Raw genomic sequence first — 24,385 nt, forward strand, 5'->3', positions numbered from 1 at the left:
ATCCAGGCCTATACATTGAAGTAAAAGTAATGAAAACTAGCTGCAGCTACCAATGCTATGTCTGAGACACGGTTTCCGATTTCTCATGATCAAATCGTATTTCTTAGCTAAAGACCTTTGTACTGTGGAAAAACATGTAATCTTGTTGTATCCTTTTATTGATTAGGTTGTCACATTCAGGGAAGCTTTCCCTTAACATAAGATACTTTTTCTTTTACTTTTTGCTTTCGAACTAATTTTCTCGTCATAACATATATACAAACCCAAGATCTATCATATAATTTTTGTTACTTTGGAACAGCCTGTCATGTATCTAAAATATAACTATAGATTTTAAATTCCGTGACCTATCATACATTTTTGTTATTCTGTATATTGAAATGCCCCATTTTACTTCCTTGTATGAAGTAAAGGAAGTATTGTAATCGAAAAACAGTTTCGGGTGTCATATTTTAACGAAAATATCCATCCATTTTGAGCTACCTCGAATGCAATTCAACGACGTTTAACTATGTTTTTGCGTGACATCTGTACGTAAGGACAGAACAAAGGACTCTTTTTCCCAAAACGGGTTGCAAAAAGGATTTAAAATGGATTCAGAAGAGAATTCTTTCGTGGCGGCTGTACGTACGCATGTATGTATGTATGTATGTATCTCACATAACTCAAAAACAGGTAGCCTCAGAACGTTGAAACTTTGTATATGGGACTGCTATAACATGTAGTTGTGCACCTCTCCTTTTGGTTGCAATCGACCTTAACAAAAGTATTGCTATATATATATATATATATATATATATATATATACCCACTATGTTATTCGGCTCTGTAAGCTCAGTATTTTGTATTCTTTTATGTTGGTAAATTGCGCATTTTTTGCTTTAACAGTGATTATGTTATTCTATCTTCCGGTCAAGGTTTTTATGCCTTCAGTTAATCCGCTTGCAATAGTTGCAGAATTAAAAGCAATTTAAAAGTTGTTTAAGTGCGGCTAAGCCAAATTTTACCTACCATAGTAGCCATATTTGCTTACATCTGAACATTCAGACTAATGAATTCAGTTTCTGCACCTTCAGTGTATTTTTTACGAGTGGAATCAAAAGTAAACTTTCCATTTTTCGTTCCGAGAAATCTGCCTTCTTGCCTGTTGGCCTTGTTTTTGCATGGAAACTCCTCATTTGAATTATAAAAATTGTTTTTTAATTGTTTTAACTATACTCGGTGTTTTATACATTTCTATATTTTTCAATTTTTAATAAAGATATTTTGAGGTTATAAGGTATTTCTACCTTCTTCTTAGCATGCCTTCGTGGTGTAATGGTTTGCACACTCGGCGCGTATTCGAGGTCCTAGGTTCGAGTTCCGGCGAGGGCATTGTTCATTTTTTATCTCTCTTGCTTCAAAAATACATAATGTCTCTACAAGGTTTTATATATTTTTGTCTTGTTGGATCTCAATTAATTGAAGAAGAAATATATCTCTAATGAAATTCGAGGAAATAAGTTTAAATGAAATCTAGGACAAAATGCGTATAATAATATATTCCGTGCAAGTACGTCATTTTGTGTACACATCAGATTTTATTTACTTTTTCTTACCTTCACATATTTTTTTAGATAAAACCTAGTTACAAATATCCCAACTTACAACATTCACCTCTGTAAATGGAATGAGCTTGAACTATTTTAGATACTCCAATCCCGTGGAAACTTACATGCACATAATCATCTTTCCAAGTTTTCGATGGTATCTGCAGTATAGTCTGAAGAGAATGCAATTTAATGGAAAGGTGGGCATATTCCAAATTCCGTAATTCCAACAATATCATTCTGATTCTCGCACAAAGCTTCTCGCTAATAATTATATAGCTTATCGATGGAAATTTTATTGCGTGGGATGACCTAAATAAAGTGAAGATTCATTTAGAGAGAGTTTCACAAAAGTTTCTCAAGGGATAAGGTTTAATTTCCTTTTTCGAAGAGTGAAAAGCTTTGGCTATTCATCTCATCTCATCATCGTCAACAATTATCCATTCGGAAGCACTAGCGTAACTTCTGTGAACATTTCCACTTCCTACATAGAACTATATTTAAGCATAAGATTAATTATTTACCTTATTGTGTCATGAATAATTCGACATTACATGATTGGCACATATTGAATTTTGAATTACTTTCTATTCTAAAGGAAGCTAAAGGAACTTTACATAAAACTATGTAAGTATAAGTTTTGATTAACCGCCGAGGGCTATTGAATGTAGTTACGGATCCTAGAAACTGGCAGATAGTGTGATTAAAGTTTAATTGAGATAATATGTATGCAGAATAAAACTTTTATTGAATAAAAGTTGACTAATGAAATTTTCACATTGTAGAGTTTTTTCTATTTTCCGTAACCAGCTATTTTATGATTTAGGTCTTTACTGTCACTTCTCCTTTCCGATTCCTCACAATAATGTTAATAAGGTTGAGTATATAAGTTGAGAGTTTGGGACTGTAAGACAGGGCGTCTTTCTGGTCTCTCAAGGCTGCGTTACAAGGTTTCGCTATTTCTGATAACATTGTAATTCTTCGGCTTTGTGTGATTTTTGTCGTCATTTAATAGTTACCACGATGTAGCCAACTTTGAGTTAAATCAAATGTGCAGTCCTTGAATACTAGGCTTAGATCTTGTTGTTGTTGTCTTGTCCACATTCCATGGAACAATAGTTGCCAGAGCTTACTCCGAAGAGAGGTTAGACTTCTATTTTCCACCTCCAGTTTTGAAGGAAGAGCACCCCCGGGGGAGAATCCGGTGGTCGCAAACACCTCTCCACTTAAGCCAATCCACACGAGAGGACTTTCGGCTTGCCGCATATTTAGAGTGCTACCATGCCGCACCAACACTATACATTTACAAACATCCATGTCTTCTCAGGATTCGAACCCTAGGCTTTCGGTATCGTAGTAACATCCCCTACCACTATACAGTCTAGGCGACACTAGGATTAGTTTTAAATTTGAATTGGACTGCTACCTTAGGTTATATGAAGTTATCAAAAGTAGTGGTTACGTAAAAAGTTGCATAATGAAAACTAGCATGGAATGTACTGTGTCTTCAAACATGTTACCTGTATTTTATATATTCTACTTTATGAAACGCATGCGGAATAATCTAATACGTTGCCCTTGTATGTCAATGTAATGTCTTGATTTCGGAGTGTTGCTAGATAGTTGCGGGATCCAGACCATACCCGGTTTGTCTATGCAAGACGCCCGGTGTCCGGACCTGCTCTCACCTATCACATGTTACTTTAAGTTTCATTGCCACAAGTGGTGGTTATTTTGTTAAGTTTATGATAATGTGGTGATTTAATAAAAAGGTTGTTTTAAACCGTTCCAAAAAGCTGTAGTACTCCTCAGACGAGGCGATCATTAAAACCAAAGACTATCAGAAATATGGTTCACTCAGAATTATGATTTTTAGTATGCTCATCTTTGTCGAAAATTTCTGGGTAATATAACGTTTTCCATATCCTTAATTGTTTGCTAATTTCATAATCGAAATATCTGGCTAAATGCTTTTAAAAGTGATATATGTCAATGTCGACATTAGCTTAATGCAAAAGAAATTTTTTAATTCTGAATATGCCAGCAATCAATGTTACTGAAATATATCACAATATGATTGCATCAATATGCTACATGTTGTCCTCCAATGGCCGAGCAGTAAAAGCTGCTAAGCACTGGTAATTCGATTCGGGTTTTGACTGTCGGCAAACGGGATGGCTGAAGGAGCATTTTCATGATTTTCCCTACGTGTAAATATAGATATGAGACAGCGTCCTCTAACCCTTTCGCCGTCCTCTCCTCTCCGCAAAAATTTCTTCCCAGCGGCCCTTAGTTTTTCGCAGCGTGTAATGTTGTTTTCTCTGTACATACATAACTTTCGTAGTGGATGAATCGTAGTGGATGAGTATTAAGTAAAATTATAAGGAAATAAAGCATAATGGAAAAGTAATAATATCTCTGCTTATTTCTAACAGCAGGATTAATTTGATAACATCTGATCCAGGTTGTCCATTCCTCCCATTTTGCTTTCGTAATCTTTTACAATTATTGATTTTTTACAGTTCTTTTCCGTGTTTCAACATCAATCATAGAGTTATTACGAACTGTACTCATCAAACGTATATCCTTCTTATCTTTCCAATTCACAACCTCATTTTCCCTCTTTTTCTGCTCAGTAGACGTTGAAGATCTCTCACTGTCTTGTATCTCATGTAAAATGGCGCGAATATTCATAAAACCCGGGGGCGGGGAATTCAAAAAAATAGAATGCTTGATTAGTACTGCCCTCTAGGAGTTATTAGAACAAACAAAAATAAAAACTCAAACAAGTAAACATTTAGAAAGCGTTTTAAACGTTTACAAGTTTTTAAATGTAGAAGAACGCTTGAAGCGCGTTACGGCCGCCCTGCAGAAGTTTCACTTGAACACGCTAGATGCGTTACGGACGACGAAGAGATTAAAAAGTCCTCCACAAGACGCATAATTCATAACTGCACACCAGTACTGCCACTGACGGAGGGGCTTCAAAACTAGAGCTTCTATTGCTCCTGTGACGTTGAATCTTTCAAACTGTGTATAGCGCATGTTGTTGCTTACGTTTAATTTCGAATTTCTTTCGCAGTTATAAATGTATGGCTTATAAATGCTGCTATCATTTTAGTAGAAAATCTCGTAGCGGTTCATTTTATAAATATATTTAATTGCCAACATTTCACTTTCGCGAAACTTATCCCGCACTGATATTCCGATTAATATTTGTGGCATATTATGGCTCTTTGTATGGTGAAAATGACTCAAGCCATAATCAGCCTCGAATATTATGCATTTACTGACTCTTGAGGATTCAGAGAATTCACGTGTATAACTTTTTATTCAGATCAGAATAACTGGAAATGTTACAATGAATCTAGTATATTCTTTTCTGTTTGCATTCCTTTGATTTTGAAAGTGTAAGATACAAAATATATGCTGTGAATGATGTGATTATACCTATTGTTAACATTAAACGTGAATAAATTAAATCTATTCGTTATGAATAAGATACATTCATTCTGTTTGAAGAGCATTTCTTGTTCAGGCAACACATTTAAGACTGAACACTTATTGTGAAATTTAACACACTAAATGTGTAAGAATGTAAATTAGAAAAGTTCACATTGAATAAACCTGTGCATTTTCTATTATTATATAATATATTTTCCATATAGACTGTAATATAAAAAGCTAAGACTTGTACTACTGACATATATAATGATGCTTATATATTTGATCTAACTTCGCACTGAAAATTTTCATAAGAAATCCATTAATTATTTTCTGCAGGAAACTTCGTGGCAAAACATTTTCAACCATCTTGTTTAAAGCTCGGCAAAGGTCATGTGAAATAACAGAAATATTACTGGAACTCCATTGGTCCATTCTAGAAGCCACTCCCTCGGTGGCGATACAGATGGGCATTTAAGAAATAGGCGTCTGGGGCACTCTGCTAGATGGATATTCCCACTAGTGTTCAACAGCTCTATTTAATGTCAGTATTCTATGCATCACATCCGAGCTTCACAGTGAAGAGAATCAGATCGATAACTAAGAAAACAAAAACCCCGGATAAGCAGGAGAGAGGACACACAATCTTCACACCTTTCTTGGCTTCTACTGAGATACTACTATATAGCGCTTGACTTTACGCCTACTCAGCACTATACAACCACAATATTCCCACGAGACATCCCTCTCTTTTCACACAGTGCCTTCATTAGAAGTATGGATATCATGTTAGGGTCACCTATCTTAATTAGAACAACAAACTCCATACTTTTGTACCTGTCGTATTCATTTTACTCTGCTCTACATGCATTTTGGAACAACTGGAGGTTTGTAAAAGGCATTAACTGAAAATTACTGTCATGTATTCTGTGATTCATCAATAAATATAAAATTAACACTTATTAATGCAGACCAACAAATCATAAATTGTAAGGAACACATTTATAACTTAATGCCAGTATATTGACAATTATACAAAAATGCGCACAAATGCAATAATTCATTTAAGTTGCACTTTAATAATTTCCTCTAGGAAAAACTCTTTATTAATTCTACCGTATACTCCTTTTTATCTACACTCCGTTCTCAAAGCTCTTTCTGAAAAATAAGAATACTTGTTCACCTAACCTTGCTAATTAAAATCCGTTGCGGTTTACATTAACTACAAAATTTCAGTTTTCTTATCTTCACTCCATTCGAACATTCGTAGTTTCAGCTTCTAAGAAAAAAATATTTTGCTGCTAAGAAGGCAATATTAAAATAAATTTTGTAACTCTTTGGAAATATAGAAATAATTATTAATATAAATACATAGTTAGTGGTTAATTTTTAATTAGTCATTTAATTATTCTTTGGTCAATGTATAATGAATTTCTAAGTCTGCTTTCTAAATTATTTATTAGCTACTATATTTTTTATCTACTTCGCTCTGGTTGTTCATTTACCTTCAGTATGTTTATTAACGTTTTGTGTAAAAGTTGAACTTCATCGTAAACATTCGCATGTATATATGTTTCGAAAATTAGAAAGAAATAATTAAAACACTCATCTAAAACTGAAAATGCTGAGGATGTAAGTGAAACCTCTCTAAATTATACTTGAAAACCTTTTTTCGAACTTATGCACGTGGAAAGAAAGAACCTAAATTCTTCAGACTATTCTCCAGACACAGTATGGCGAATTCGAAGGTTCAAGCAGAAAAGACTCAATGGCTTTTTGATCAGATAACTTGTAGATTCAGAGACGAAAACAAAAGAAAGCTTGCAAGCTAGATTCATCATAGAACAGGAATATATAGGGGGTAAAAATACTAAAAAATAAATTGCATCAAGAGGTTAAAATAAAACATATCAAATGGTAAAGATAAAACTTGGCAAGCCGGAGACCCTTGATGAAGGTTCTGTGGCTCCCTTGATAAAGGTTCTGCACTACGGTAGATTGTGGTTTACCTCAGTGCAAGTTGAAGTATATGAAACAAATTACACACCGCAATTTTTTTATCCTTCTTTCAAGGTGGAGCCCGACGAAACCATCGCGAAGAAAACAAAGCAAAGCAAAATCGTGGTCGTACAAAACATCATGGGAAAAAGAAAAGCAAGAAGAAAACATCGCAATTCTAGAACATTGTGGTAAAAAACATCGTCATCGGCAATAAATCGCATCTATATTGGGTCATATAAAAAGTCTCCGTGTTTTTTCTGGTACATTTTTAACAAAAATTTTCTTTATTGAAAATCAATTTTAATCATCTACATATTGACTATTATTATTTATGATCTTTGACCATTTTTCGGGTAGCTTCATAATTCCATCGGTTTAGAACTCTTGTGGTTTATTGTCGAAAAACTTGGCCGAGTGATTTTCAGCGGCACTTCGGTTGGCCAATTTTTTACCATCAAGTGAGGTTTTCAGATGGTAGTCAAATGGTGCAAAGTAGAGGCTATACGGAGGGTGCATCAAAACGTCCCAACCAAGTTCCATCAATTAATCTACACACATCAAAAATGTATGTAGCCGCGCCTTGTCATGAGTCGAACACAAATTCTTTTCTGTTGGCCAATTCTGGTCGCCTTTTCTGGACTGCTTCGTTCAAACGGTCGAGTTGTGCAGAGTACATTGTCGAATTGATGGTTTCGCCAGGTTGCAGCAGCTCATAATGAACAATTCCCTTCCAATCTCAACATCGAAATTTCTGGAACGGAATCAAGCAAACCACTCCTGGGTCCTTCGTTCACTCACAGCATTCTCACTGTACACTTCACAAATTTTTCGGCATGTTTTTGCAGCGTTTGGACCTTTTTATGGTATTTATAGCATATTTCTTCAGATATTTTACTCATTTTTCAAATCAATATAACTTTTTACGCGAGCAACTAATTAGAAAACTATTTTCACAAACAATGGAATCTGAATGTCACCTTTTAAGCACATGTTCGTTTGAGACAATAGGGTGAGTGTTGCCGGATATATAGGCATTCAATAAATACCATCTAGTGGTAAAAATGCGCGGAGACCTTTTATATGTCCCAATATATAAAAGGAACAGTCCGTCTGTGCAACTTTCGTTCGTGCTTCGCGCAGCCTAATAGACCCAGGGCTACGAAATTTGGTACATAGGCACATCTAGACAACAGCCCATGCACCTGGAAGTAATATTTTCAAAACTCGAATGAGTTTTTTTATTTTTATGTTTTTTGATGAAATCACATCAAATCGATACTCTCTCTCATTACATCATATGACATGCAGGCATTGTTGCTGATATCAGCACTGTTGCCACTCGGAAAAATGACAGCAATAAATCTGTGCAGTTTTTAAATTTAACGTTTGTCTTGGACACTTAACAAACATTGACGTTTGTCGAGGGAAGGCAACGGGAAATTGGTTAATTTATTTATTAGGATATTTAACATTTGTTTCAAGAGATATTGCTTACTTCATTGTAATTTTTTTACATGTAATATATTTTTATAAACTTTATTTGATAAAGTTGTTCTCCAGAGTAAAATTCTGCGTAGCTTTTAAATTGTTATATAGATGTTTCGACACAAGTTAATAGCTTTACTTCAAGGTACCATTGTTAAATAAGAAACTCCTATATGTTAAATGTTAAATATGAACCTACTTGCAGTGAAAGGTTTCTACTTCCTCTTAGGGAGGAAACTAAACTCTTAAGAATTTGCTAATTACCCAAACTTTTAGTGATCGTATAGTGAAACGTTAAAGCATTTTGCGTTGTGAAAAATGCATCCCGGGACCGCGCCGTGAGAGGATCGAAAACATAAGAAAAACATATACAAGATATATAGGAAAAACATATTAAATATATAAAGAAAACATACTGTTATAGGTTTAAAACCAGATTAAATATCAGTTTATTCAATTACATCACAATGAAAAAAATCTTAACCTCATCTGAGAGTCTAAGGAGAAGTCATCAATTTGTCATTTACCCTTTTTTTTCATTTAAATTCATATAAAAAAAAACTTAAGGTTTGTCTGGTAATTTAAAAGGGGAAATGGAAACAATTCAAAGCCTGAGAATTAATTTAAGATTCGACGCTGTTTTTACTTTCCAAGAAAAAGTTATTAAAAACCCACTCAAAGTTCAGACACAAAAAAAATAGCACTTAACTTGGTTGGACATCTTGAAGTGGAGGACTCGTATCTTAATAAGCGTTGACGTCGGCCGGGCTCATCTTTACACTGGTACGTTATTTTACCACTGTAGAACAGAAACAGGAGCACTGCTGCCCAGGACGGCTATCCGCTTGGTCTTGAAAGTCTAAAGTCAACACGCAGGTAACGGGTTTTCATAGTGCCGAAACTAATTTTTCTTCTGTAAAACAGGAACAGGAGCACTGCTGCCCAGGACGGCTATCCGCTTGGTCTTGAAAGTCTAAAGTCAACACGCAGGTAACTCGTTCAAATTTCGCCTCTTTACCAGAACGCGGCAAGGGAGCGTGTTTGCAGCTTCCGGCCAGAAACGTTTTTTCTAGGCAATTACGGCTCGCCTGTTCTTACTCATCCCAAGAGCAAGCTTCACGAGTAACGTCCAAAGTAAGTTCCACCCGCCAGTCAGTAAGAGCGAGAATCCAACTCGAATTTCCTTCGTCTCCTTCACAAACGCGGGCTCCCACTATGGCTTCACTTATCGCCCCCTTAATTTTGGCAAAATTTGCGTTTTCAACCCCTGAATGCGGAAATAAGGGTGATCGCGCATGCGCGCCCTTCTTCACTTAGCCAACAACCGGACCCTCAATCGCCAAAAAACCTGAATGACTTACATTGAAAGACAAGTAGCAACCTTTGACCTTTTTTGTCACGTACTTCCTCTCTTAAGGTCAACTCCACAATGAAAAATCCTTCTAGAACATTCTAAAGGACAAAGCGCGCGAAATCATGACTTGGCAAAAATTGCTTCCCCTTCCCTGCTTCTTTCACAATGAATCAAAGCTTGTACAAAATTTGCAAATAAAAGAAAATAAATAATATTCTTTTAAACTAAATAATATTCCCAGAAGCATCTGTTTTTCCCCAAAATTAAAGCCTTAAAATAAATAATTCAGAATCAAATAAAATTAAAATTTCCATAAATCAGAAAATCATTCACCTAGTTTTTATACCGCTATCAGACAAATTCTCTACACAACAAAATTTAATGTTTGGTGTGTCCATTAGGCACTTTTAGATACATTTAAAAGTTAGACGAAGGCTGCCCTCGTAGTGGCTACTCGGACATAAAGCAGTTCAAGAATATCGTAGTTTCAAAACATCGTCGAAGAGAATATTGTGGTTAAAAAAAACACCTAACCAAATCACATCGGACATGCGCTTTCAGGCTTTAAAATTTCGCATATTAGCATAATGCTTTTTGGGCGCAAGAAGAAATGAGGAATCTTTTTACGTGTATATTTCATATTTTTGAATTAAGGGGTAAAATTTTGATGAAAAAATAAAAAGGAAATTTAAGCATTCAAAAGCTGAAAATGAGTAGAATAATAATGCTAGGGTATAGTCGTTATTAGAGCTGTAAACTCATATAACTGTAAGGTATATTTTAATTTTATAACAATTATTTTAATTTTGAAACCCTTTCCTTTCAGTTCTCGTTTCCCCTTACAACTCCCTACCAGAACGAGTTTTTAGAATCGCCTTGAATGCAAATAAGTTAGAAGAACAATTATTTAAGGAAGGTTCAGTTTACTTCAACAGAGAGTGCTAGGAGTCCTTAGTAGCGAATGTTTACCTTCTGACTGATTCACTCTTAAAGCTGTTACGCTCGGCGGTATTATACGTGCCTGTTGATATTCGCCGGGTAGTTTCATTTTAATGCCAACTACGTTAGATAATTGTGCCTAGCTTCGGTTCCAAGTCTCGTTTAGTTAATTTTAATTCAGTTTTTGTATCTTATTCTGAGTTAAAGAACGAGAAGAGTCTTTTCTGTAAGCCTGAGAAGGGGCCGACTATTATTCTTATTTGTGTGAATAAAAGGGTAATTTAACCCTTATCGAGTTTACGTGCTAGTTGTTCTAAACTCAGCGATAAGTCGCTACGTAGTTCATCAGGTTTCTCGACGTTTCATCATAGACAAAGGGCGAGGAACCCTACATAGTTAACTAGCAAAATTATTAATTAATAAATCTCTTTCACAGAATTTTATTGATAATGTTTCATGAAAAATATTGTCTAACAGTGAATATGAAAAGAAAGATTAGTAATTGCATGCGATTACCTCTATTGAAATTGTTTAATTAATCATCAGATGTTAAATTTTTCTTACCTGCTATAAGCAGCATCAATTTTCTACTCATTTTCAGTTTTTTGAATGCTTAAATTTCCTTCTTATTTTTTCAACAAAATTTATTAGTTAGTTCGAAAATATAAAAGTTTCCTTATTCCTTCTTGCGCTTACTGATCATTGTGCTAATAAATATTTACAGTTTTTAAAGTGTGAGCAGTTCATGTCTGCAATGTTATCGTCATGCGGTAATTTGTAGGTGCTTTATTTTTTACCACGATATTTTTTCAACTATGTTTTAAAACTATGATATGTTGGAACTGCTTTATTTTTTAACATGGTGTTTTGAGCTACAATGTTTTCTCCCTGCTTTCTTTTCTCCCACGGGTTTTCTACGCAACGTATTTGTTCGCGATGTTTTCCCCTTTATCATTCATCTATCATATGATCATTTGCTGTATAAAATCCTTGTCTCATCGATGAATTTCAGCATTATCCTGGTTCTGCCAAATGCGTCATTGCAATACAAAACGAAATTATGTTTTTAAAATAAAATAACTTTCATCTCTGACAGAAATCGCATATTGTTGTGCTAATTTTTAAGCGATTTCATCGTTCTAATCTTCATAAGCGAAATTTTATCTTGATAGTTTAAGAACTTAAGGCTTCAAAGAAAATTCATTAAGCCAGACTGACTAGATGGAATATACATCGTAGCTGAAAACAACAGTCAAACAGATCTCTGACATAGAACGAAATAGTCAGTGGAAAACTGCTTTGCCAAAATGTGGAGCTTAGTGATAAATTATAATTTGATAGCTTAAATTGATACTGAAAAATACATACGAATCATTTACAAGTTTCTATAACGAAGCTATTATTAATTAGTATAATTAGTTTACATAAAAATGACTGCATCTTGGACAATGACTGCAAATTGGACAAGGTTAAGTAAAAGGCTTGAAAATAATGTTCAATTATACAGAATATTTTGGGTAAGAGATACATGGAAGAATATTCAGTGTCGTAAATATAGATTAGTTTAAACATCTATATTTTATATTAAGAGTATAAGTTTGCTAACAAAAATTAAATTGTGTATTTGACTAAATGTCGGTCAACAAACGATTAAAATTAAATGGTAGGTATAGCATTCTGCAAATGAGTTCCTCATTTATAGTTTCTTATCTGCAGAATTTAATAACTCTTTCGTGTCATTGGATAAGTCTCAGCAAGTTCAAAAGCCAATAACGAGAAACGTTCTTTCGAACCTAGTATAGGCATCTTTTCGATATGTTTACAGCTCTAAGTACCCACAAATCAGGAAGAAGATTATTTGATGTCATTTGGTCTCATCTATATCAGAAAGTAATAATCTAAAGCAATTATCTGTACTAGAATGCAATAATCATACATCAGACTAACGTTTGCTAAGACATTACTGGACATTCCTTAATTACGAGGAAATAATTCTTATCAAAATATTGGGGGAAATTTTAAATAGGACAACATTAGGGAACGAAATTTATGTAAATAACTTTTAAATAAAATTTAAACAACTGATATTTTTTTAAAATCTTAAACTGCAATCTTAAATCCAAAAATAACAGCAAGAAATGGCATTCAGGTCAGTGTAATAGTACCTGACTACGCCATTTGTACTTTTCTAAAACCATTCCTCACATGTTATAGTGATTAGCATTTATATCAGATATAGCTCAATCTCGCACTGTTAACATTATTTTATTAATATTAAATTATAATAAATATGAAACGCTGTTCATAAAAATAATTCAGAACTATAATTAGACAAACTTATATTAATTTAGAAGTCAACCAACAAAACTCAGCGCAATATTTTTCAAATTTTCACAGGACTAGTTTCCATGGTTTTACCCAACCATCATCCTCAGCTGCAAAAGCGCAAATGAACGAGATAAGATATAATGATAGGATAAGATAAGCTAAGAAAGCCTAGACAGGAGCTAAGCTACTGGGGCCATCTGTTGATGAAACCAGATCTAAAACACAATTTCTTTAAAGGCTGAAGGCAAAGATGGATTGGAATTAGGGTTGTTAAATAGAACAGAAATATTTTTTGAATGGGAAATGCCTCTAGAAAATCCAGTTCACCAATTGAAGATGTTTTTTGAATAATTTTGTCAGCAGAAAAATTGAAAGTGTGATTTTCGGACCAACAAAAATTAATTTGCTTTGTGTTTCCTTTTTTCTAACATATGCCTCATGTTCCTTAACGTGAAATGTCAAGGCTATCTTAGTTTGGCCATCGATTCTTGAAAATCGTCCATTGGGGAACTGGATTTTCTAGAGGCATTTCACATTCAAAAAAAATCTTTCTGCTCTAGTTAACGACCCTAATTCCAATCCATCTTTGCCTTCAGCCTCTAAAGAAATTATGTTTTAGTTCTGGTTTCATCAAACGATGGCGCCAGTAGCTTATCTCCTGCCCTGGCTTTCTTACCTTATCTTACCTGATCATTATATCTTATCTCGTTCATTTGCGGTTTTGCAGCTGAGGGTGATGGTTCGGTAAAACCATCGAAACTAGTCCTGTGAAAATTTGAAAAATATTACGCTGATTTTTGTTATTTGACTTCTAAATTAATATCTGTTCGGCGCATTATTGTATCTTAATTTTAAACACAGTTGTTTATATTCAACACATTACTTAAAATTATATTCAACATATTGTTATACATTTTCAGAATAAAAAAAAATCTTTGTATTAAACTGCGTTTGAAACAAAATTTCTACTAAGAATTAAATTTTCGAAATGCCAAAAATTTGGCAAAAGTTTCAGATTTTTATATCATTTTAAATAGTTCAGTACTATTCCATGAGAAGATTCTGCTCCTCTGGTCTAACACGCGTTGAGGGATATATAAGCTGATTGTTCAAAACTACACTGTAATAAGACACGCCGCGAAACAAAAATCATACATTGAAGACTTTAGAGAAGGGATCCTTGAGTAGAGATGATTCCATGACTTTAATATGGAATTGTGCTCTCTGTAACTGCAGCGTCGTTTGAAGATAAATACTCATGCAAGGCAGGCATAAGTGAAACTGCTTCTTAAGCAAGCAGATGTTAGTAGAGGAGAACATCCTTCTTTCGTAAACTAAAAGACATAGCTTAAGGAGGAATATCCTTGAAGAAATTTGTTTCTCATTTTCTCTAACTTAATCGTAATCATTTTTAATTTTTCTCCACAAGGTATCTTAATCAGTTCCTAGAATGTAGTATGCGTGGTTATTGATTTAAATCTGACATTATTTGGGGGTGGTTTTTTTTTTTTTTTTTTTTTTTTTTTTTTTTTTTTTTTTTTTTACTGTCCGACTTTTAAATCAGGAAATTATTAATGATTCTATAATACAGAATAAGTGTAAAAAAGGAAATTAGTTTGGATATGAATGAATACGGTAACAAATTTCTTTCATTTTTTACTTATTTATTTATTTTTGCCTTTTTTTTTTTCCCATGACAGACGAATGGTCTTATGATACTGTCAACAAATTTTTTACTAATACTGCAAAAATGTACCTTACAGTAAACTATCGGGAAAGACAATGTTTTTAATTTAAGCACGAAATGCTTCAAAACTATAAATAAAACACACCTTGCAAAAAAAAAAAAAAAAGTTAGTTCCACATCTCTCCCCCCCCCCGTACATCTCATCATTGACGAAATTTAACTTGCACTTTTCATGTCTCCAAAGTGCGACTTAGGATATATATCAGATTTTTATATAGCATTTATCTAACATAGGTATTCTGACACAAAATCGAATTTTCTTGAAATGACATATCGATTTTTGTCCATATTTCTATTCTACGATATTATGCAAAAATGCCAAGTTCTTTAAAAATAGTAGCTTTTAAAGAATTAGCTAGAAGCTTTTAAAAAATTAGCTCACTAAATTGTGACTGATCCATGCTAATTGAATTTGGTATATATTTATAATTATCCTTTTTTTTAATTAAGCTTACTTGATTTCTTCTTTCACAGCTGGAAATATAAGCTCAATTCCATGTACAATTCTTAGCTACTTTCTGATTTTTTTTTTTTTTTTTTTTTTTTTTTTTAATTTTTACATTTTAGTAATTTTTATAAGTTTTTGGAAAAAACATTTTGATTTATAACCTATCAAATTATTGCCATCTTCGTAAAGTAGACGTATGTGCACTTTATTCAAAATATCCAAAGATATACGTGGATTTATGAATTGGTGAGTTTTGAAATTTGGCATATTTGTTATAAGCAATAATAACGCCAAGTGTGCTTTAGGCACAAAGTTAAAATTATTTGAAAATATTACGATGCACTTTTTTTTCTGCTCTTGCACAAGGTAAAAAGGATAGTAGGTTGCTGTAAATAAATAAATCCGCCAAGTGATTTTTTTTTTTTTTTTTAGCGGAAACGGAAAAAAGTGCGCCATAATAAATTTTGAAATTTCTATGTAAGTTTCTCATCAGATTTAACAAAATTTAATATTTTCGCATAATTTGAGTAGTAGAATCGATATATAGAGCAAAACATCGGCATGCCATTTCAAAAAAAAGTCGGATTTTGGGTCAAAATACCTACTTTAGAGAAATGCTATATATAAATCAATTATATATCTTACGTCGCGCTCTGAAGCCATGAAAACACGAGTTAAATTTCGTCAATGGGCACAATAGAATTGGAGATATAGAACTCTCCTTTTTTTAGGGAGGGGCCAAGGTGCACTTTTTGCTAACGATTAAAAACGCTAACTTTTCCCCCCTTGTTAACGATTCATCTAGCGATTAAAAGAAAGTTCTTAACAATGACAAATACATGAAAGTAATTTTTACGGCTTTTACCCGGCACGAGTTACAGCGCACAGAAAGATTGAGCTCTAATAATGCTATGAAATGTTTTCTTTGCTCGTATTTTACCAATTTAGATTGGCTTTTGTCACCTGATACCAAAGTTGCTAATGATTCGGGTCCATTTTTAAATTTGAGGGCTCTGCAAAACATGCATAATTTATCCCTCACTCCAACGACCACACTTGGATGAAGACTGTAATCATAATTAGTATCATAATAGAATGTACCAAGATTTAAATCAGTGTGCAATATTCATCTGGATCGAGCAGTGCATACTCGAAAGTTTTCCAATCTTGTTTCCCGTTGCTCGTCTGTTTCAGACGAATGGGCTTGAGCAGTGCGTACTCGAACCTTTCCCAGTATTATTTCTCTTTGCTCGTTTGTTTCATATGAGCGTGCTTGAGCAGCGCGTATTCGAATATTTTACTACATTGCTTCCTGTTCCTCGCTTGTTTCTGAAGCTCGCGATGCCTTTTCTTTCGTAGTTGAGATGTACATCGAGAAATTGATTTTTATTTTGGTGGCATAATTGATTTCACAGCGAAAATAATGCTTTTGGACAACTGTTACAAAATCACTTTAAAAAAGCAAAGAAAATGCGTGTGGTGGTATAACACGCATGTTAATGTGTGCGTAGTTAATCCTTGAAATAATTAATATTTTACGCTTTGCTGAACGATGACATACTTTAAAATATTTTAATTTGGTTAGCGGCAACATATTTCTCTGAAATAGCCGAGTTTGTTCACTAAATTCGAGGCAAATTAATGTAATTGTGTTTTTCCGAATGGCAATACAACTTTTTATTGTTTTCTGATAAAATTTGAAACATATATACTCTTTTCAGAGTGGCAACGCAAAGTTTTTAAATCGCTGAGTTTTCAATCATACGTTCGTTAAATTAGCATAAAATATATGTACATACATAGAATACTATCACTATGGGCTGGTTGTTGAAAAATCTTATGTCGACAGTGACCACCTTCTTGTTTTGAAGGTCGAGTGCGGCAATTCTCATAAAGATAAGTGCAGATTAAACTGCAGATTTGTATAAAACAAGCAAAACAAACCTTTGCTTTTATGTATATAGAATTAATTTTATAAATCTAGAAGACAAATGCATGAAACAATTTGATTATCAAAGCAAGTAGAGAAATGTTTCCAGTTGCTCAGAATTCGCTACGTTCAGGTTGTAGAATTCCTACAGTGAGACTTCTTAGTTCTAAAACTGCAGTGCATTTGAATACCTAATTTTGTTTTATATCTTTTGTATATATCACAATGTATTCTTTTGAAAATTCATTCTAAAAATGAAAAACTTACATAATATTTACATTACAATATTTTGTAGGAATTACGCAAAATACTCTTTAAAATTACGTTCATCATTTAGCTTTTATATTGTAAATTTAATAGGAAATCGATAGGAGTCTAAATCAATTATCTCGATAATTCATACGCATGATTTATTTGCATTTTTATCAATAATGTGCAAAATCGATACTCAGCGAGTAATTCTTGACATAAATAAAAATAATAAATCACACAAAATTTATCTGAAATCGATATTCACTGATTCAGCTGGACCATTCGCTTTCGCATAGTTCAATTCTGTATAGATTTTCTGCTTTTCAGTAATAACAAATATGATTACCGATAGCGGTTATGAGTATAAAGATATAACCATGATCAGCAATAAAAAGAAGAAAAATTTCCAAAGCCGTAACAAACTTCTATTTAATTAATGTTAAATATTTAAATATTGATTTATATCATTGCTACATATTATTCATATTTTGCTTTTAAACGCAAATATTTTATTATATTGATGGTATAAATAGTTTATTTCAGCGACAAGCAAATACATTTGCACACTAATTTACTGATAATTCCAAAGAAAAAGTAAAGTCTGAATGAGTCTGTATTACAATGATTTAAAGTAATGTGTAGTTCGTGTTTCGTTTGAAATTATCTATACTTCTGAGACAAATAACTCATTTTTACTTCTTTGTACGAATTAAAGAAAGTATTGTAATTGCGAAAATTTTGGGGTATCATATTTCACGAAAATATCCATTTTTATCGCTCTCGAATGCAGTTTAACGATGTTTTTGCGTGAAATCTGTACGTAAGAACAGAAAAAAGAACTCTTTTTCCCAAGACGACTTTGAAAAATGATTTAAAATTTATTCAGAAGAGAATTTTTTCGTGACGTCTGTACATAGGTATGTGTGAATATATCTCGCATATCTCAAAAACGAGTATCCTCAGAACGTTGAAATTTTGCATATGGGACTGCTGTGGCATGTAGTTGTGCACCTCCCTTTCCATCAAAAGTACATAATTAAATAAATATATATATATACCCAATATGTTACTCGGCTCAGTCAACTTATTATTTTTTTATTCGTATATGTTTGGTAACTTGTTCATATTTTGCTTTAAAAATGATTCAATTATGTTGTTATTATCTTTCGGTGGTTGAGGTTTTTATGACTTAGGTTATTCTGCATGCAATCGTTGTAGAATTACCAACAATTTAAAAGTTGTTTAAGAGCGCTAAGTGTTTGGTTTTACTATAGCAGCCATATTTGTTTACATTTGAAACTTAGCAGAATAGTGAAGTAAGTCAGTTTCCGCACCTTCGGTGTCTTTTTGCCTATTGGGACCAAAAGAAAACTTTCCATTTTGTGCACCGAAAAATCTGCCTTCTTGCCGCTGGCCGAATTAATTGTTTTTGCATTTGTACATAAGTATAATTTGAATTGCAAATTTTTTATTATTATTATTTTAACTGTGTTTAGTGTTTTTATATTTTTCTGCATTTTTCGATTTTTAGTAAAGGTATTTAGATGTTTCATGTATTTTTGATTTGTCGCGAAGTGACAACTGAATTAATTGAATAAGAAATATATCTCTAATGAAATTTGAAGAAACAAGTTGCAATGAAATGCAGAAAAAACTGTGTATAATTTAATAGTCCGTACAAGGAAGTCATGTGGTGTACACCTCAGATTTTTTTTTATTTAATTTCATGAAACAAAACAAAAAAAAAAAAAAAAAAAAAAAAAAAAAAAAAAAAAAAAAAGAGTTATCTTAAACATAAATTGAATTTACAAGCAGAAAAATGATAAAGATAATTTTTGTCTAACTTTTGACAAAATTTAAGACGTAAATTAATTTATGAGCTTCGTAATAAATACTTCTGAAGATGATGAATAAGAATGCAGTCTGACTAAAACAACTGAATTTATGGAGAGCTATTTCTATCTAGGGAATTGCATTCCAGTTTTATTACATACTGGCAAAATTGCTTGCCTTCATGGGTACACACCTCCTCTTCTTTCTCGTCCGATGAAAGCATTCTGCCCCTCCTAAACTGAGCAGTTCTCCCCCCCCCAAATGGCCAATTTTCTTTAGGATGTCGTTTTCGAAGGCATGCATCGTGGAGAATGCTTTAGTCACGGAGGAAGCAGCAGGAGGAAGGAATTCCTTCCTTCCTCCGTGGGTTTGGTCGTAGGCACACTTATCTGTTGGGCATCTATCTCCCTGAGAGCGTTGGGGTGCAAGATATTATTGAGTACTCTACTAGCGATGTGATGAAAATTTTAGCTCGTGACGTGATGATGATAATGATGATGGAAAAAGTGCATAAAATTGGAGAAGCACGCATAGCTGTTGACAGACTTTTTTGTGGGAGACTTAAATAGATATATCTAAACTGGCAGGCGTGTCTCCTATTCTATAATTATAAGAGATGTGTCCGTTATTCTATAATCGTGCATTTTAGCACTTTTATGGCGTTACTATTGGCGATAAATAGAAGCAGCAGGTTATATGTTACTTGGGGTAACCCAAACGCGAGAAAAATATAGCTTGTTCAACTGATCCCTGATCAAAAACGGTAAAAATGCTAGAAGGAGAGTGTATGTTGTACTGTAACTTATCTCACTTGTCTGGCAGTAACTTCTAATAATATTACTTCTTTCTACTTCATTTGAATACACGCGCGCTAGCTTATTGACATTCTGGCGAAAGTGCGCGGGGGTTGAAAATGAGAATCATAAGAAAGTTGCTTTAAAATAAAAATTAACTGTGAGATAAATTAAATGAATAACGTAAGATAGTGTAACTTCTCATGCATTAATTATCAAATATCCTCGTGCAATAAAGGAAATCATCATCATTTCTAACACCAGCAATCGTGCATAATTTTATGCTCCTCTTATTTTACGGTCTGAAATATTACTTTTATTTTTAATTTCCAAGTGTGCAATTCGTATATATACATTTTTTAAATATTGGATATTGGCATAGAATTGCACCCATTACAGAAATTTCATATACATTTTAATCCTAGTTAATTAAATACATGCTCCTCAAATTATATCCTGCCTGAAGAGTAAATTTTATCAAATAAATTTATATCTAACATTATTCTTTTGCCTCATTCACTTGAAGGAAAAACGCTAAATAATAAATCATTTACAACATGAAAATAAACGCTATTAATTTCCATTCTCAAACTAAAAATTCTGTGAAACATAATGTGGGTTACAGTTTCTGTCCTGCGTAAACAAGCGCTAAATTAAATGTGGCAGAAATAATTTAAAATTGAGAATTATTCCTTGAGTATCCAAGAGAAAGTTTATTTACAAAACAAAAAGACAGAAAGACATAAAAAGAGGATAAAATCTAAGCAAATGGCGAGAAATCTGAATATTTTAAATCGACCGTAAGGTATACATGCTATGAAATGGGCATCTTGCGAGTCAGGTAGCCCAGATGTGAAAAGTAATATTATTTCCTTTCTTTGAATAAAAAGTTTGAGGTTTGATCGTAAAAATTGTTCTGAGCAGTTTTACCATCTTTACTCCGTTACCCAAAATCCAATTTCCACTCGAGTCTGTTTCATTTTTCTTCTTACGTTTTCAATTTTATCAAATATATTCAAGATAGACTTTCATGCGAACTTCAGGAAGCAAGTTTAGGGTTTATGAATGTTTCCAGATGAAAATTAATTGCTATAGCTTTTTAATACTCCAAATAAAATTTATCCATGTTTCATATATTATTTAAGTAGCAATACTGTATATAACTAGAATTTACGAGTAAAATACAGTAATGGAATTGCCAGACATTTTTATGAGAATGCACACTCAAGAGTCAAAAAACAATGCCATTTTCCTTCGAGAAACTGCCCTAAATAAATAATTTCGGTTATCTCTTTAACTTTCGGAAGAAGGGAAAAAAAGAATTGTCTTCTGCGGTTTGGAATAATTTTTTCCCTTTCTAGCCATAAAATTGATGTGCAAGGATCTTCGAAAACTTTGGCTAGAAATTGTTTTCAATTTATTTGTGATAATAAAAGAAAAAAATGACGTTAATGGTGCCCCGTTTCTAATTTTCTACTATCGTATAAATAGCGTAAATAATAGTAGTATATCTATAAAAGAAGTCAGAATTATTTCATTGATCTAATGCGAATGAGAACTACATTATCTGCAGGCAGAAAGCAACAGATATGGACTTTTCTTAATTTCAAAGAATACTAGCATAGTGCTGTTTGCTTTTACTCTATAACAAAAAAACATTAATACGATATCTTGTAAAAAATAAATAATACCTAGAATCAATACCTAAGCCAAGTGCAAAGAATAGATTTGTTGAACTGCTTTCCAGTATTTTATTTATTTATTTATATAATACTTGGTACAAAATACATTATTTCTTAGAACTAAAATTTAATGCGTTCAGAACCTAATTTTTGTTTTGTTTATACAACCGCCATTCGTATTCAGGTGGAAAGTTATGTATTGTTATGTAGCGAATTTAAATTATTAATATGTGTTTTAAGTCATTATTATTCTAATATTTTTATTTGTATTCATGTGTATTTTAATCTGGAAAAAGAAGTATTCTTAGGCTCTTAAGGTGTTGTTTAACTTGTTGTTCTTGAATAGGAATTGTAACAAAGGCGAGAGACGGTTGCGAGGACACACATCTGGTTTATGGCCGTTTCACTAACAATGTCGCCCTTTTAACTCTTTGCGTGGGAAACGGATGTCGCTTTGTAAGTTTGCAGTTTTATTACTTCAAGACAGTGGGGGTGGCTGGTAATTGGATTTTCGTAAAAGCTTAGTTTCACTTGTTAGTTGGGGGGTCTATTTTTTTTTCTCACGTTATAAGTGCAGATGTTTTTCGGATTGCATTGTCAGATTTTCTGGTGTTTGATTCGTCATGGGTGTGTCATTTTCTCAATTTAGATAACATAAAATTCTGGGATTGGTAAGATATAATTTTATGATTTTTTTGAAAGCCTATGAACTCACAGAGGCGGAGAAACCGAGTTTTCCTGGGTGCTTGCACCAGGCTAGAGTTTAATTCCGATTCTGATTTTCAAGAAGAGTAAGAGGAGAAAAAGTGGGGGCTTGACCCTTCGGGTCTTGCTTCTCGCGAGCCGCGTGAACAGCCGGCAGAGGGTATGATTTTTCTCTCGGCTTTTAGCTGGCGAGAATTTGCGTTGGCATAAGGCATAGAGCTCAGCAGAGGAATTTCGATTTCTCTTATCCCAAGAATTGTTCGGCAGATTCTCTTGGTGATCCTGACATCCTGATGCGGTAAAAACAGGAAGTTTTTACCGGCTTTGACTTCCTAATTAGATTTTGTTCCAAAGGTGCTCTACGCTTATGGTGAGTTTCGGGGCTTCCAGAATGAAAGAGACTCGTGTAGGACCCTTCTAAGGTGTGCATTGCTGTTTATTCTGCCTGTGCCAGCTGAGTCGTTTTTTTTTTTTTTTCATCATTCCATGCTCTGGAATTTATTTATTGTAAGGACAGCTTCAATGGTGTTGCAACCAAGTCATCTTTAAAATTCACAAGAACTGTCTGCCTCCATTAACGATGATTTTGTGAATAAAGGACAGCAGGAATAATGTGGTGCTCGAGTAAACTTTGGACGCGGGACGATCTGTTGAACTCTCTAAAACTCCGTATTAATCCGTCGATGATGGCATTCTCGAGCTCTTCGAATGGTTAACGCAATGAGTAGGACGATCTGTTGAACTATCAGCACTCCATATTAATCAGTCGATGATGGCGTAGGAGTTGAATGTATGAACTTCACCCTGTGAGTGAATTTTTTTTTCTGTCTTTGGTATTTAAATTGTAACCGAGTAATGATACTATATTAATATACGGTACAACCGCCTAAATTGTGAGTTATGTAATGTTAAAAAAAAATTTAGTACACCTAACATGAGTATAAGATTTAAAATGATATATATGTTAATTTACATCTTAAGGTTAATTTGTAGGGGACTGATCAGTTTACCTAGTTATCATATGTTTGAATATTCTAGAAATTAATAAATGTGTTTGATATGTATTTTATGTTTCATTTGTTTAATTTAGTGTAGTTTCTGTGGTCTGTCATGTCCCTCCATTTGTTTGAGCCGGGGGGCTTTTAAGAAACATGGAGTTTACTTGAATTTGGAGTTATTGATTTTCCCTTTACATAGGTTACTCACAACGCAAACCTAAAAAGTTAAATTGTACTATACCACTATACGATTGATTGATTGATAGATATGATATACGATTAATAGATAGATTTACTATACGAATGTTTATAAGAATGTCGATATGATATATGAATATTATGAAATAGTATTTGATATTTAATTTTTGATTTTTTTTTTTTTTTTTTTTTTTTTTTTTTTTTTGTTAATTTATCTGGCACCACAGTGAGTCAGTTAAGTTTAAGTTATAATGGAATAAAGTATTTAAAATTACAAGCATAAACTTTTTTATATAACAATGGTGCCGTGACCCTCGCGACTGGCAGACCACTATAAAATTTTTTGTGTATATTATTTGAGTATTATTTTATATTTGATTTCTATTTTGTTTTTATGTGTATGAATATTACAGTTTTGATCATAAATGATGAAAATTTTTTTGCGCTCACCTAGATGTTTGATCCATTTATCTTTTAGTTTAAAGTTTTGGTGAGAATTGCATTTGTGTTAATGTGTTGATTTTGCTAATTGCACTTTAAATAATTGCTTTGTAGATTTCTAATTTTAATTAATTGATTTAATGTCAGAGCAGTATTTTTTTTTTTTTTGTGTTCGAGAAATAGTATTTTTTTTTTTAACTTCATGAAGTGTGTTAAT

The 24,385-nt window shown here is 33.1% G+C and overlaps 1 protein-coding gene across 1 annotated transcript in view; it reads left to right on the plus strand.

Moving 5' to 3' along the window:
- LOC118187706 (histamine H1 receptor-like) overlaps positions 1–24,385 on the plus strand; it is a 597,689-nt gene that overhangs the window by 329,198 nt on the left and 244,106 nt on the right. The gene's annotated exons all lie outside the window — the stretch shown is intronic.

The sequence above is a fragment of the Stegodyphus dumicola genome, chromosome 9, assembly GCF_044657685.1.
Source record: "Stegodyphus dumicola isolate Sdum_Otavi_A_Nest chromosome 9, ASM4465768v1".
In the NCBI taxonomy this organism is placed as follows: Eukaryota; Metazoa; Arthropoda; class Arachnida; order Araneae; family Eresidae; genus Stegodyphus; species Stegodyphus dumicola.